Here is a 13,989-nt window from a genome sequence, read left to right on the forward strand (position 1 = left end):
GCACTATCAATCCCTCTTATGATCTCTCGCAAGAACAAGACCAGTGTTGGGTGTGGGTCCAGCCCATATGAGGGGCCCACCCACTTTTATTTGCTCCCAAAATGAGTCACATAGTGAAAGCAAAAAAAAAAAAGGCTTCCACCTCTTTTTTGATTTGGGCATCATCTATTCATAACCGCCGGTTGTAAGACGCGAAGGAGAAGAAAACAGAGGATATCCGAGGGTTTTCTGGTTTTTTGAGTTTTGTGAAAAAAAGAAGAAAAGCTGGTTCTTATTCCATTCAAGACCAAGTTCGGAGGTGTCTTTCAAGCCTGTTCTTGATGAGGTTAAGTGTTAGAGTTAAGAATCCTTATCCAATTCAAATTTCTTGATTCTTCATTCTTCTTCTTCTCAGTTCAGATTTACAACAACTTGGTGAAAATCTAAACCTCTATTTGTGTTGTATTCACCTTGCATTTGGTGATGTTAATGTTGTTCTTATGAGCCAAGAATTATTTCCTTAGTGTTTGTAAGCCTCTAGTTGCAATTAGAGAAGACTGTTGTACTTATTAATTTCTGAATTAGTGAAAGACTTTTATGGACCATAGGTCTTGTGGTTTTTCCTCGAATTTGAGGTTTTCCACGTAAAAATTCTGGTGTGCTATTGTGTGGTGATTGTTATCTGTTACTTGGCTGAATTGTTTACTTGTTATCATTGTTGTTGGCATACCCATTTTCACACACAAACTTAGGGGAAAAGTTCTTGCTGTCCTGAGATTGGTTTTACACTTATTTTTGCTACTATAGTGTAACTTCCCCAATAGTGGTATCAGAGCCAGGTTGGCTGAAATTAATTTTTTGTGTTGATACAAATGGAGGAATCCTTGGGTGTTATGATAAAATTGACTTCATCGAATTATGACATTTGGGAACCTAGAATGGAGGACATTTTTTATTGCAAAGATTTGTACCTACCCATAAGAGGTGATGAAGCAAAGTCAAGTGATGAATGGGGAATCATGCATAGGAAAACTGTAGGTCAAATTCGATAGTGGATCAACCACAATATTTTTCACCATGTTGCACAAGAAACTAGGGTTGATGTTTTGTGAAAAAAATTAGAATCTATGTATGAAAGGAAAACGGGTTTAAACAATCTTGCCTTGATTAGAAAACTAGCACACTTGAGATATAAAGATGGGACTAACATGTTTGAACATTTGAATGACTTTCAAGCTTTGATAAATCAATTGACTACTATGAAATTGAATCTGGATGATGAAGTGTAGGCCTTGTTGTTACTTAGTTCCTTGCCTGACAGTTGGGAAACCTTGGTGGTTTTAGTCAGTAATTCAGCCCCTAATGGTATAGTAACCATTGACACAATCAAAGATGCTTTGTTGAATGAAGAGTTCAGGAGGAAAGAACAAGAGACTTATTCAGAATCTCAAACTCTTATGGCAGAAAAGAAAGAAAGACTGGGAAATGTAAGAACAGAGGTCCCTGTAACAAATATGATAAATCCAGAGGAAGGTTTAGGTCCAAGAAAAATATCATTTGTCATCACTGTAATAAACTGGGGCATTACAAAAATGAATGCAGGATCTAGAAAAGAGAACAAGCCAAAGGGAAAGGTGAAGGCAAGAAAAACAAAAAGATACTACAGTTGTTAAAGTCGATGATGATGTTGTTATTGTTTGTAATGATAATTATGTCAACTTTGCATGCCCAGACACTGATTGGGTCATAGATTCGGGTGCTTCTTTTCATGTTACTCCCCATGGTGAATTTTTCACAACTTACACTACTGGTGATTTTGGACATGTTCGTATGGGGAATGCTGGTGCATCCAAGATTATTGGCATGGGAGACATTTGTCTAGATAGCAATACTGGTTGCAAATTAATTTTGAAGAATGTTAGACATGTTCCTGATATCCGCCTAAATCTGATTTCCACTAGCATGTTAGATGATGAAGGTAATGCAAAAACCTTCAGTGATGGAAAATGGAAGCTCAGTCGGGGTTCACTCATTGTGGCAAAGGGAAAGAAGCACAATATCCTTTATGTGATACAAGCAAGGTTGAGCAAAGGAGAGATGAATGCAGTTCATGATTCATCCATTGAGCTTTGGCACCGGAGGCTTGGACATTTGAGTGAAAAAGGGTTTCAGATACTTTCTAGAGAAAATCTTCTTCTTGATGTGAAAGGTATGCCTCTTGAAACATGTGTACATTGCTTAGCTGGCAAACAGAGTAGAGTTGCATTTCATAATTTTCCTCCATCTAGAAAGCCTCATGTTTTAGATTTAGTTCACACTGATGTTTGTTACATGAAAGATAGATTTCTTGGGGGTGCATTATATTTTGTAACATTTATTGATGACCGCTTCAAAAAAGTGTGGACATTTGCCTTGAAATCTAAGGATCAGGTGTTAGATGTTTTCAAGTATTTTCATGCCAAGGTTGAGAGAGAAACAATGAATAAGTTGAAGTGCATCCGAGCTGATAATGGTGGTGAATATAGGGGTATTTTTGAAGAATATTGTAGGATACGTGGTATCAGACTTGAGAAAAGTATTCCTAAGACTCCTCAACACAATAGAGTAGCAGAGAGAATGAACAGAACAATTACTAACAGAATCAGATGCATGCTCTCTCATGCTAAGTTACCTAAATCTTTTTGGGGTGAGGCTATGAGAATTGCAATTGACCTCATCAACATTTCTCCTTCAGTTCCTTTGAATAGAGATACTCCTGAAAGAGTTTGGATAGGAAAAGTCATATCATACAGTCATTTGAAAGTGTTTAGCTATAGGGCATTTGTTCATATTCCTAGAGATGAAAGATCCAAGCTTGATGACAAGGCTAAATAGTGTTTCTTCTTAGGCTATGGGCACGAAGAGTTTAGGTATAGGTTATGGGATCCAGTGGACAAGAAAGTGATCAGAAGTAGAGATGTTTTATTTCTTGAGGATCAAACAATTAAAGATATAGAGAAAATTGAGAAGCCAAAATTCTCTGTTGATGTTCTAATTAACTTGGATTCGGTTTTCCCACCTACAATTGATGGTGATCACGGGGGAGCTGTACCAAATGAACAGGATGATACAGTTAGTGATGAAACTCCTATAAATGAAAATACAGAGAAAGTACAGAATGAACAAGTACCTCCAGTTCCTTCACCACAAGTTCAGCTTAGAAGATCAACTAGAGAGAGAAGACCTTCCACTAGGTCTCCTCCACATGAGTATGTGATGCTGACAGATGGGGGAGAGCCAGAGACTTATCAAGAGGCTATGTCACATGACAAAAAAGATGAGTGGCTGAAAGCAATGCAAGAGGAATTAAAATCCTTACATGAGAATCACACCTGTGATTTGGTGAAATTACCAAAGGAGAAAGGGTACTCAAAAACAAATGGGTTTATAAATTGAAATCTGATGAGAATGAATCACAACTAAAATACAAGGCTGGTTGTGAAAGGTTTCAGTCAGAAAAATGGTGTTGATTTTGAAAAAATATTCTCTCCTGTGGTGAAAATGTCTTCTATTCAAGTTGTGCTTGGACTAGCTACAAGTCTAAATTTGGAAGTTGAACAGCTTGATGTGAAGACTGCCTTCCTTCATGGTGATTTGGAAGAAGAAATCTATATGGAGCAACTAGAGGGATTCAAAGAAAAAGGAAAAGAACATCTGGTGTGCAGATTAAAGAAAAGCTTGTATGGATTGAAACCACTAATTGTAAGATGCGAAGGAGAAGCAAATAGAGGATATTCGAGGGTTTTCTAGTTTTTTGAGTTTTGTGAAGAAGAGAAGAAAAGTTGGTTCTTATTCCATTCAAAACCAAATTCAGAGGTGTCTTTCAAGCCCGTTCTTGATGAGGTTAAGTGATGGAGTTAAGAATCCTTCTCCAATTCAAATTTCTTGATTCTTCATTCTTCTTCTTCTCAAATCAGATTTACAGCAACTTAGTGAGATCTAAACATCTGTTTGTGTTGTATCCACCTTGCATTTGGTGATGTTAATGTTGTTCTTATGAGCCAAGGATTATTTCCTTGATGTTTGTAAGCCTCTAATTGCAACTAGAGAAGACTATTGTAGCCATTAATTTCTGAATTAGTGGAAGATTTTTATGGACCATAGGTCCCGTGGTTTATCCCCGATTTTTGGGTTTTCCACATAAAAATTCTAGTTTTCTATTGTGTGGTGATTGTTATCTATTTTTCTGTTACTTGGCTGAATTGTTTACTTGTTATCATTGTTGTTGGCATATCCATTTTCACACACAAACTTAGGGGAAAAGTTCTTGTTGTCCTGTGATTGGTTTTACACTCATTTCTGCTACTATAGTGTAACTTCCCCAACAACCAGTTAATCTTAAGCTGATTGTTATCCTCTCTTTCTGAATCCGTACTGGCTCAAGTTGTTGGTTGCTCTTCGTCACAATCACTATGGGAGACGCTTCATCGTCTTTTCTCATCTTCAAACTGAGCCCGAATCCATGATCTTAAAGTTGAACTTGTACATGCAAAGAAGGATAACTTATCTATGACTGAATATATTCATCACATTAAAGGTATTTCTGACTCCCTCACAACTTCAAATTATTTTGTTTTTGACTCTGATCTTGCTCATTATCTCCTTGGTGGACTACCCTCTGAATATGATCCATTTGTTCTCACTGTAACTACTAAATTAGATGAATTGACAGCAAATGATATTCAAAGTCTTCTTCTTACTTATGAAAAGCGGCTAGAACAAAGTACCTCCTTCACCCTTTTAACCAATGTGGCAAATCACAATAAAGATAAAGACTCTTATTTTGGACCCTCTTACTTTGGATTCACTTCAAACCGATCAAAGCAACCTACCAATAGCAATGCTTGCCCAAAACAACAACAGCAACAACTTAACTTCCACTATAACAATAATGGGTGACATCCAAACAATAAGGAGGGATATCGCAAAACTGGTTTTACCTGTCAACTCTGTAGGTATACTAGTCATATTGCTGCAACCTGTCGCAAATATCTCAGTCTTACTGATGCTTCATCTCAACAATAAGGATCTGCATTTATGGCTTCTACACAATCATCAAGAAATGACTTAAACTGGAACCCTGATTCTGGTGCTACCAACCACCTTATTCATGATATGAAGAATCTCTCGATTTATGATGAATACCAAGGTTCTGATCAAATTGTTGTAGGAAATGGGGAAGGTTTTCATATCTCTCATGTTGGCTCTTGTGTGTTAAATACTTCAAATGGATCATTCCCCCTCCAAAATATTTTTCATGTTCCCAACATTACCAAGAACCTTATCTCTGTAAGTCAGTTTTGTCATGACAATAATGCAGTCTTTGAGTTTAATACTCGTGGTTTTCTTGTTAAGGACACTCTCACGAGGAAGATACTCTTTCAAGGCTCACTTAAAAATGGCCTCTGTCAACTTTCACTTTCCAGTTCATCTTCAAATAAAGATAGTTGTGCATTGGTTGGGGAATGCACCACAACTTCAGTTTAGTACCAAAGACTCTCACGGGGAAGATACTCTTTCAAGGCTCACTTAAAAATGGCCTCTATCAACTTTCACTTTCCAGTTCATCTTCAAATAAAGAAAGTTGTGCACTGGTTGGGGAACGCACCACAACTTCAGTTTAGTACCAAAGACTCAGCTATCCGAGTTCCAAGATCACAAACCACATTCTCAACAAGTTTCAGCTACCAGTTTCTAATAAACACAAGGACTTCTACAACTCTTGTCAGCTAGAGAAAAGCCACCGGCTTCCATTCCCTATTGGCTCTACTTCAACTTCACAACCATTTGAGATCATCTACTCAGATGTTTGGGGACTATAAAAAAAAGTCTGAGGATACTTAGTATGATCCAGTAGAACTTGTCCATTCCATCCAATGCTTTCAGTTGTTCCTTTTAGCTTCAACAAGACTTCCTTTGCATGGATGTTAGAGTAGCTTTCAGAATTCCCAGAAGGGCTAATCTTCTTAAACCTCAGATGATTGCCTAGAGTTTAGCTTCTGAGGAGTCAATTGCTTTGCATGGCTGTTATTCTGCAATGCAAACATTGTAGGAGTAAGATAACAAATAGAGACTTGTAGAAGCTAGGTGAGTGTTAATGTCCCAAGATCCATCCACAATAGCCAGGGAGTGGGTATTGAAAGAAAACCAATGGGTGAGAGAGAATCTACAAAATTTTGTTGATTATAAATTCCAACGAATTGAAGATTTCCTATTTGTGGAACATATCTATCTGCTAGTAAGGCAATGCCAAGAGGATTTGGTGTTTTTCCTCTAAGGCTCTGTTTGCTTTTCGGTAAGCTACTTACCCAAGTAAATACAATTACTTGGGTTGGGTATTTTTTCCTGGGAAACACTTACCCGAGTAAGTTCATTTACCCATGTTAGGCAAATAAGGTAATATGACCATTTTAGCCATAAAAATCCATTTTTAAAAGGGGCATTTTTGTCCCCCTCGGTGGGAAAATTATTTACCCACCTAGGAGATGAGTATCACTTACCCGGGTAAGTGATACCTAGGAAAATAAACTTTCTTGGTCAATGAGAACCAAAATCCCATTGACCAACTTTCCCCCCTCTCAAAATCCAATAAAAGAACACCCCCTAAAGATCACATCATTTCTGTGATTCCAAAGACTACTCAAGATGGATAAAATCCTAGACATGAAATAACCTTTCATCTCCTTTGTTCCCAAATATCTCTTCACGCGACCACCAATCCAGGAAGACAACTAAGCCTGATGAAATAAAATCCTCTGGCCTAAAACCTACTTGGGCTTCCAACCAAATTGCCCTCACCAGGCTGCATTCAAAGAAAAGATTATGCTGAGTTTCTAGGGCATTATTACAGAAGGTAGAGCAAATATCTCCTTTACGTCTTAAGCACCAATTTGCTTGTATTGTTTTAATTCCATTTATTAATTTCCACCCAAAGAGCTGGCATTTGTAAGGAGCCTTTATTGACCAGAGTTTGGACTGCAATGTCACCAATGAGATCACACTTGTGCCCATGTACATCTTAGTGTGCATTTGAAACATTTTCTGTACTTGTCAATGGAAGATGTTCCCAAATACACAATTGGGATGTGTTATGAGGCGCTTGTGGGGGACAAATGTGAAATCAACTTGATAAAGCAAAGAGTGGGAAGACACAAAGGATCCCTGTAAGGTTGCCATGCTTCTAAAAGGATATGTGCCTTTTTGAAGAACGGCACTTCACATAGAAATTGCCTCAATTTAAAAAGTGTAGCTGAGTAGCTAAGATGGGATATCCATCTCCTCAAAGTAATAGCTCTCACCACTCTACAAGCATAGGATCCAATTATAGAATTTTGTGGGTTTTTTTAATTCTAAAAATAAAAAAATTAAAATATGAGACTATTTAAATTCATCCACAAGCAATTAAATTAAGAAATTGAATGTAACATGGGGCATCTTTTTAACACCAGCCCATGCATCGCCATGAATCTCTACTAGTGTATATCCAGCCAGACCAGAGAACTCTTCCTTCAAACAAATGTCATTCTATTTTCTTAAGAAAGAGCATCAAAGAAGTGAATTGCCTCCACTCATAAAAGGTGGTGAAAGTAATTGAGTTTAATTTTAGGGAAAAAATGTGATTATCAAAACAATATCCATTTCAAAAGATGTGGGACCCCGGACTCATATTAATATGTGATTCAATTTCATTCATTATAAATTATTTCAATCGAATGGGTCTCATTTTTTAGATGAGATAGGTTATCAATTGCAAATTAAACTTGATTTAATTTTTTAAAACTAAAAATTCAGATTATATAAATAGCAAATCTCAAACATAAAATGTTTTTTTTTTTGATAGATTATATACCATATCTCAAACACAAAATGATATCAAAATGTGCATTCTCTTTGTAGCTAATATAGATGTTTGAGAATCGAGAGATATTTTCAAGGGTAAAAAGGCTTAAACCTCCCTTGAAGTTTGTTGTAAATACTGAAACCTTCCCTCTATGTTTAAAATGGAGTAAGACCTCCCTACTAGATGGATTAGTTGTTATTTCTAAAAAGGAGTTAAAATTTCTAATATACCCTTGTTTGATGAACAGAACAACACTCACTTCTGGATTGATTTGACCTTGACCCTCCCTTCATCCTCTTCTCCGACTTCTGCATCGATTCGCTATTTAGATGGTTGAAAGAATAGGCGATACATGAAAAACAAAATAGAAGATTCTAGTTTGTTAAGATGCAAAGGAGGTGAATGAAATCTGTCTTTGAAATAAACAGCAAAGAAAGCGAAACCAATTCTTAAACAAAACAGAGTGAAATTCTTCCGCCTTAATGTGGGAGTTTTCATGGATCAAGATCGTTAATGTTGAAGACTGAAATGTTAACACATTCCAAATCTGGTTCTATCCCTTCAATCTTGCTATACATATAAAACGAAACCAGTTCATCCTCCATTGAGTAGAAACGAAAACTAGGTGAAAGATCATCCATGGTTGCGCTCTTTCTTCCTCCTCCATTAAGTAAAACTAGAGCTTCCCAATCCATTCAAGCTTGTTATACAGATGAAAATAAACCGGGTTCTTCCTTCCTTGGGTAAAAACAAAAGGCAGGAAGATCCTCCATGGTTGTGTTCTTTCTTCCTCCTCCCTTGAGTAAAAATAGCTCTTTTTTGTCTCGTCACTTTGTTTTCTGAATTGTAAATTTCATGAATAAATTTTGGATGAGAATGACAGAAAAAAGAAGACCCAAGGTTTGGCAAAAAGTGTAGAAGGCATTTCACGATTTGCCAAGTGAACTGAGAAATGTTTGGTGGAAATTTTTACCATGCGTTTAGAGGAAGGGGGCAAGGTTAGGTTTTCCAAAAAAGTTCACACGCACACAAAGCCAAATTCAAATGGATTGATAACAGAAGGGAGAGGTCTTTATCCATTGACATCACTTGATAGGGGAGGACTTGGTCCATTTTGAAGGGAGGTATAAATCTTTTACCCTATTTTCAATGTACAGTCACTTAATTTGGGGAAAATCCATGATGCAGAAAAGATATGGTATGGAAAGAATTTTGGCCAATCAAAATTCATCCAATTTTAATAAATAATACCTTATTCTTTACCACCTTTATAATTCCAATTTATTGGTCAGTTGTTTTTAGGATATGCTATCTTTTCCATATCATAGTGGAACCCATTAATTTGTCATTATCAATCTAAACATTGAAGAAAAGCAATATAGCAAATGCGCTTGGATCTCCTACATTCATCCAAGATACTACGGTTGCACTGTTAGAATCTCCTGCCCATGAGAACTCTACCCACATCTATATCCACATGGCTAGATGTACATTGAGAATATACCCTATATTTGCATATTACCATTTATGGAGAGATATTCTCAAGATACAGCCGTAGTGTCTTGTGGTAAGAGGTCTGGATTGGTCGCACATTGGGAGCATCCAGGGGACCCAAGAGAGCCAATAGCCCCCTATGACGGCGAAATCTCCACTTTTCATGTATATTTTTTTCCTCCTACACTCTCCAATCCAATGGTCCATGTTTATTCTTCGAATTTGATCCCCACAAATCACGCCTCGCACCAACCACACAGCCCTGCATAGGAATTAATAGGTGATGTTTCAGTGCGGCTTCGAATTCTGTGAGGTTGGTGTGAATCCAAATGACCGATTGAAGGGGGAGGTGAGGAGCAAATCCGGACTCGGGTTACAGTGGGTAGGAGATTCCGGCAGATGTTGATCAACACCGGGAGATTGGCGGTTGACCAATTCTTTCAACTCTCAACGGTAAAAAGTAACAACTCCATAGTTTACAAGGTAACCAGATACCAAAAACTTACTAAATTCCGACCAAAACTCCCGTTAAAACTGGGGACTCTCCGCGTCCGCGGCAGTTGTTCACAACGCCATCCATTTCTCTTGTAATACCAGAAATGACCCTAGCTCATTTACTCATTGTTTACACTTTCTCCATTTTGAATTTTTTATCTCTTCCAAATGACCAGATTACCCCAAATCAGAGTTACCCACAGACGAATTGGCTTGAAAATTGCGATAATAACCTTTGTTTTTCCTCTTCGGTAAAATCATTAAAATTAAATTAAAAAGGAAAAAACCAATAGCTAGCGTTGTTAGTTGTTACGTTTCTACTTTACAAGCCTACAGGAGGAGGACCAGCCAAATTAATGGAAGTGAGGGCAACTATGTAAATTTATCCATTGATTCAGTGACCGTTTTTAAATCCTTATTAGCCTTCCTTTCACTTTTTTCTACTTTTTTTCTTCGGTTCCTCCCCCATACAAGGGAGGGGGCTAGACTCTGCAAACCGAAAAGAAATCGAGAGGACCCCCTCCCCTCCCCACATCGAGTCGTTCATGGAGTTCCTCCTGCTTCTTTTCTTCATCTTCATCTCCAGCATTACCACAACCTTCTTTGTCTCCTCTGCCCCCGTCCAGTTCACTCCCCCCGACAACTACCTTATCGACTGCGGCTCCTCCACCACGACCACCCTCCCCGACGGTCGAGTCTTCCTCTCCGACCAACGGTCAGCCAGCTATCTTTCTTCCAAAGACGACATCCAAGTTTCCGTCATTTCTGTTGATGGCGTCCCTTCCTCTCTTTATTTCACGGCCAGGATCTTTGTCCAGAAAGCCACCTATGCTTTTCGTATGTCCAGGCCCGGCTGGACTTGGATCCGTCTCCATTTCTTCCCCGTCAACAACACCGAATTCAACCTCCGAAACTCAGCCTTTTCTGTCTCCACCGATGATGTTGTCCTCCTCCACAGCTTTAGTGTCAACGACGATACTGGCTGGGTCATGAAGGAATACCTACTTAATGTCACCACTGAGCGTCTTAGCATCAATTTCCTTCCCATGAAGAACTCCGTTGCCTTTATCAATGCTATTGAGGTGGTATCGGCTCCGGACATCTTGATTTCCGACGTGGGTTCCATCCTCCCTGCCGGTGAATTCTCCGGCCTGTCTAATAAGTCGTACCAGACCTTGTATCGACTCAACATGGGTGGACCCATCATCACCCCTCAGAACGACACCCTTGGGCGAACTTGGGATTCCGACCAGAAATATCTGAATCCCAAAGACTTGGCGAAAAGCGTGTCCGTCTCTCCCAGCATCATCAACTATCCCGCTGAAGGCCTGTCACCCTTGATCGCACCCAACTGGGTCTATGCGTCCGCTGTTGAGATGGCCGATTCGAGTGTTTCAAAGCCTAATTTCAATGTAACATGGAAACTTGACATCGACCCGGCATATGGATACCTCATCCGGATGCATTTCTGTGATATCGTGAGCAAATCACTGAATGATCTCTACTTTAATGTGTACCTTAATGAAAAAGCGGCCATCTCCGGGCTGGATCTGTCGGCCATTACATCGAATTTGGCGGTACCTTACTACAGAGATTTTGTTTTCAATGCTTCCATGCTATCGCCCGAGACACTCATAGTCCAAATAGGCCCTCTGAATGATCACAACACAGGTACAGTTAATGCAATCCTCAATGGTTTGGAGGTGTTGAAGATGAGCAACTCGGTTGGGAGTTTGGACGGAGAATTTGGTGTTGATGGAACCAAAGCGGATGACGCATCTAGCAAAGGGGCTGTTGCAGCTGTGGGATTCGCTATGATGTTCGGAGCCTTTGTGGGTCTTGGTGCAATGGTGATTAAGTGGTATAAGAGGCCACAAGACTGGGAGAAGAAGAACAGCTTCTCTTCGTGGTTGCTCCCTCTTCATGCAGGACAATCTACCATCATGGGGAGCAAGTTAGGGTCTCACAGGAGCAACTTCAACTCATCGACACTTGGGTTGGGTCGGTACTTCTCGTTGTCGGAGTTGCAGGAGGCAACAGGGAATTTCGATCAAAATGCGGTGATTGGGGTGGGAGGGTTCGGCAATGTCTATCTTGGGAATCTCGACGATGGGACCAAGGTGGCGGTAAAGCGAGGGAACCCACAATCTGAACAAGGTATCAACGAGTTTCAGACGGAAATCCAGATACTGTCCAAGCTTCGGCACAGACATCTAGTCTCTCTAATCGGATACTGTGAAGAGAACTCAGAGATGATCTTGGTGTACGAGTACATGTCAAATGGACCCTTGAGAGACCATCTGTATGGGAAGAACTTGCCACCATTGTCGTGGAAGCAAAGGCTAGAGATCTGTATAGGTGCAGCTCGTGGGCTACATTACTTGCACACAGGTGCGGCCCAAGGGATCATACATAGGGACGTGAAGACCACCAATATATTATTGGATGACAACTTCATTGCAAAAATGGCAGATTTCGGGTTATCAAAGAATGCGCCTAATGCCATGGAGCAGAACCATGTAAGTACAGCAGTGAAAGGGAGCTTTGGATATTTGGATCCTGAATATTTCAGAAGGCAGCAGCTAACTGATAAGTCGGATGTCTACTCTTTCGGTGTAGTGCTATTGGAGGTTCTGTGCGCAAGGCCAGCCATTGACCCTGCTCTTCCAAGAGATCAAGTGAATCTGGCGGAGTGGGGTTTGCAGTGGAAGAGGAAGGGATTGCTTGACAAGATTATTGATCCAAGTTTAGTCGGAGTAATCAATCCTGAATCCATGAAGAAGTTTTCCGAAGCTGCAGAGAAGTGTTTGGCCGACCACGGCGTTGATAGGCCTACCATGGGAGACGTGCTTTGGAATTTGGAGTACGCATTACAGCTGCAAGAGGCTTCTTCTCAGGGTAAGATGATGATGATGGAAGAAGAAAATAATTATAAACCATCAACAGGTGCAGCAGCTATGCCTGTGGCCGCTGCTACATCATCATTGCCGGCGGTGGTTGTGGTTTCGCAGCAACCCGACCTTCCTTCTAGCCCAGACAATCGATCGCTGCTCGAATCCAACAGCAATTCTCCAGCACATGTACATGCCATTGATGATCATCCTGGAACTGCATTGATCCCTCAGACTCCAGGGATCAACGGTCGGTAATTAATTTGTTGAGATGAGATAGGTTTATCAATTGATAATTAATTTCTCGTGGAGTACTGGTCATTGCGATATATATATAATTGTTTCATATGTGTATGGAGCGGACCTATTTGGCTTTACTCAGACATTTGTGTGCCTTTACTAGGATCTATATATGTTTATTGGTGCTAGCTAGCTTTATCAATTTCATTCTGCCCCTTTGTTCCCTCTCTCCTCTCTCCTCTATGTATCTCCACAAAAAAAAAATCATGTAATATAATTATTAACATCATTAATTACCTATTTTTCATACATATATATACTGCAAGCCTTCATAATTTTTCTAATTTTATTAATATTTGATTTTTCTTTCTGAATTCCATTGAAGACCTATAAAAATTCAAAATGTCAAATACCCCATTCTATACATCAATGATAGCTCGTAAATTGACATCAATTCCAAGTTGGCACCTACCCCAATTGTACTTTGAGCCTAAGAATTCTGACCCTGGGCTGAACTGTCATTCTCCCAAAAAAATTGTATGTCATCATGGCATGTGTGTTATGAAAACCAGATCATTTACACCTGATCTTATTTAGGAGAGGCATTCTATTTCCCACATTGTTGTAAGAAGGCCCTATTTGGTTCGCAGGAATAGGAGTCTAGAATCGGAATTGTAATGAGCTATTGCAATTCTAACTATTTGATTGGGTGGAATTGGAGTCTCATCCTCATTCCTAATGGAATGGCATTCCCATATTTGAGGGAATGGCCATTCCCTGCCCCAAGGTTCAAAATATCAATATAGCCTGATATGTCAATAAGGGCGTATCGGGTTGTATCTTGGCTCACTCTTCTTTTTCTTTTAGTTTTTTCTTCGAAACTTGTTCACGGGGTCAGATTAAGGCCCGTCTACCCCCTACAATAGGTGGGACCCCAAAACACCTTGTGTAGGGGCGTATTGAAGGGGCCCCGATACGATACATATCGGCCAATATGCCTTGATATGTGAC

At 39.6% G+C, this 13,989-nt stretch overlaps 1 pseudogene across 1 annotated transcript; it reads left to right on the forward strand.

The window, feature by feature from the left end:
• The first annotated feature begins 10,166 nt into the window (after positions 1–10,166).
• Positions 10,167–13,166, forward strand: LOC104606943 (putative receptor-like protein kinase At4g39110 pseudogene; annotated as a pseudogene). The gene has a single exon (XR_016077764.1). The product of XR_016077764.1 is annotated as a putative receptor-like protein kinase At4g39110 pseudogene (transcript).
• Positions 13,167–13,989: the final 823 nt, after the last annotated feature.

This window comes from Nelumbo nucifera, chromosome 6, assembly GCF_055504915.1.
Source record: "Nelumbo nucifera cultivar China Antique chromosome 6, China Antique-T2T, whole genome shotgun sequence".
Classification (NCBI taxonomy): Eukaryota; Viridiplantae; Streptophyta; class Magnoliopsida; order Proteales; family Nelumbonaceae; genus Nelumbo; species Nelumbo nucifera.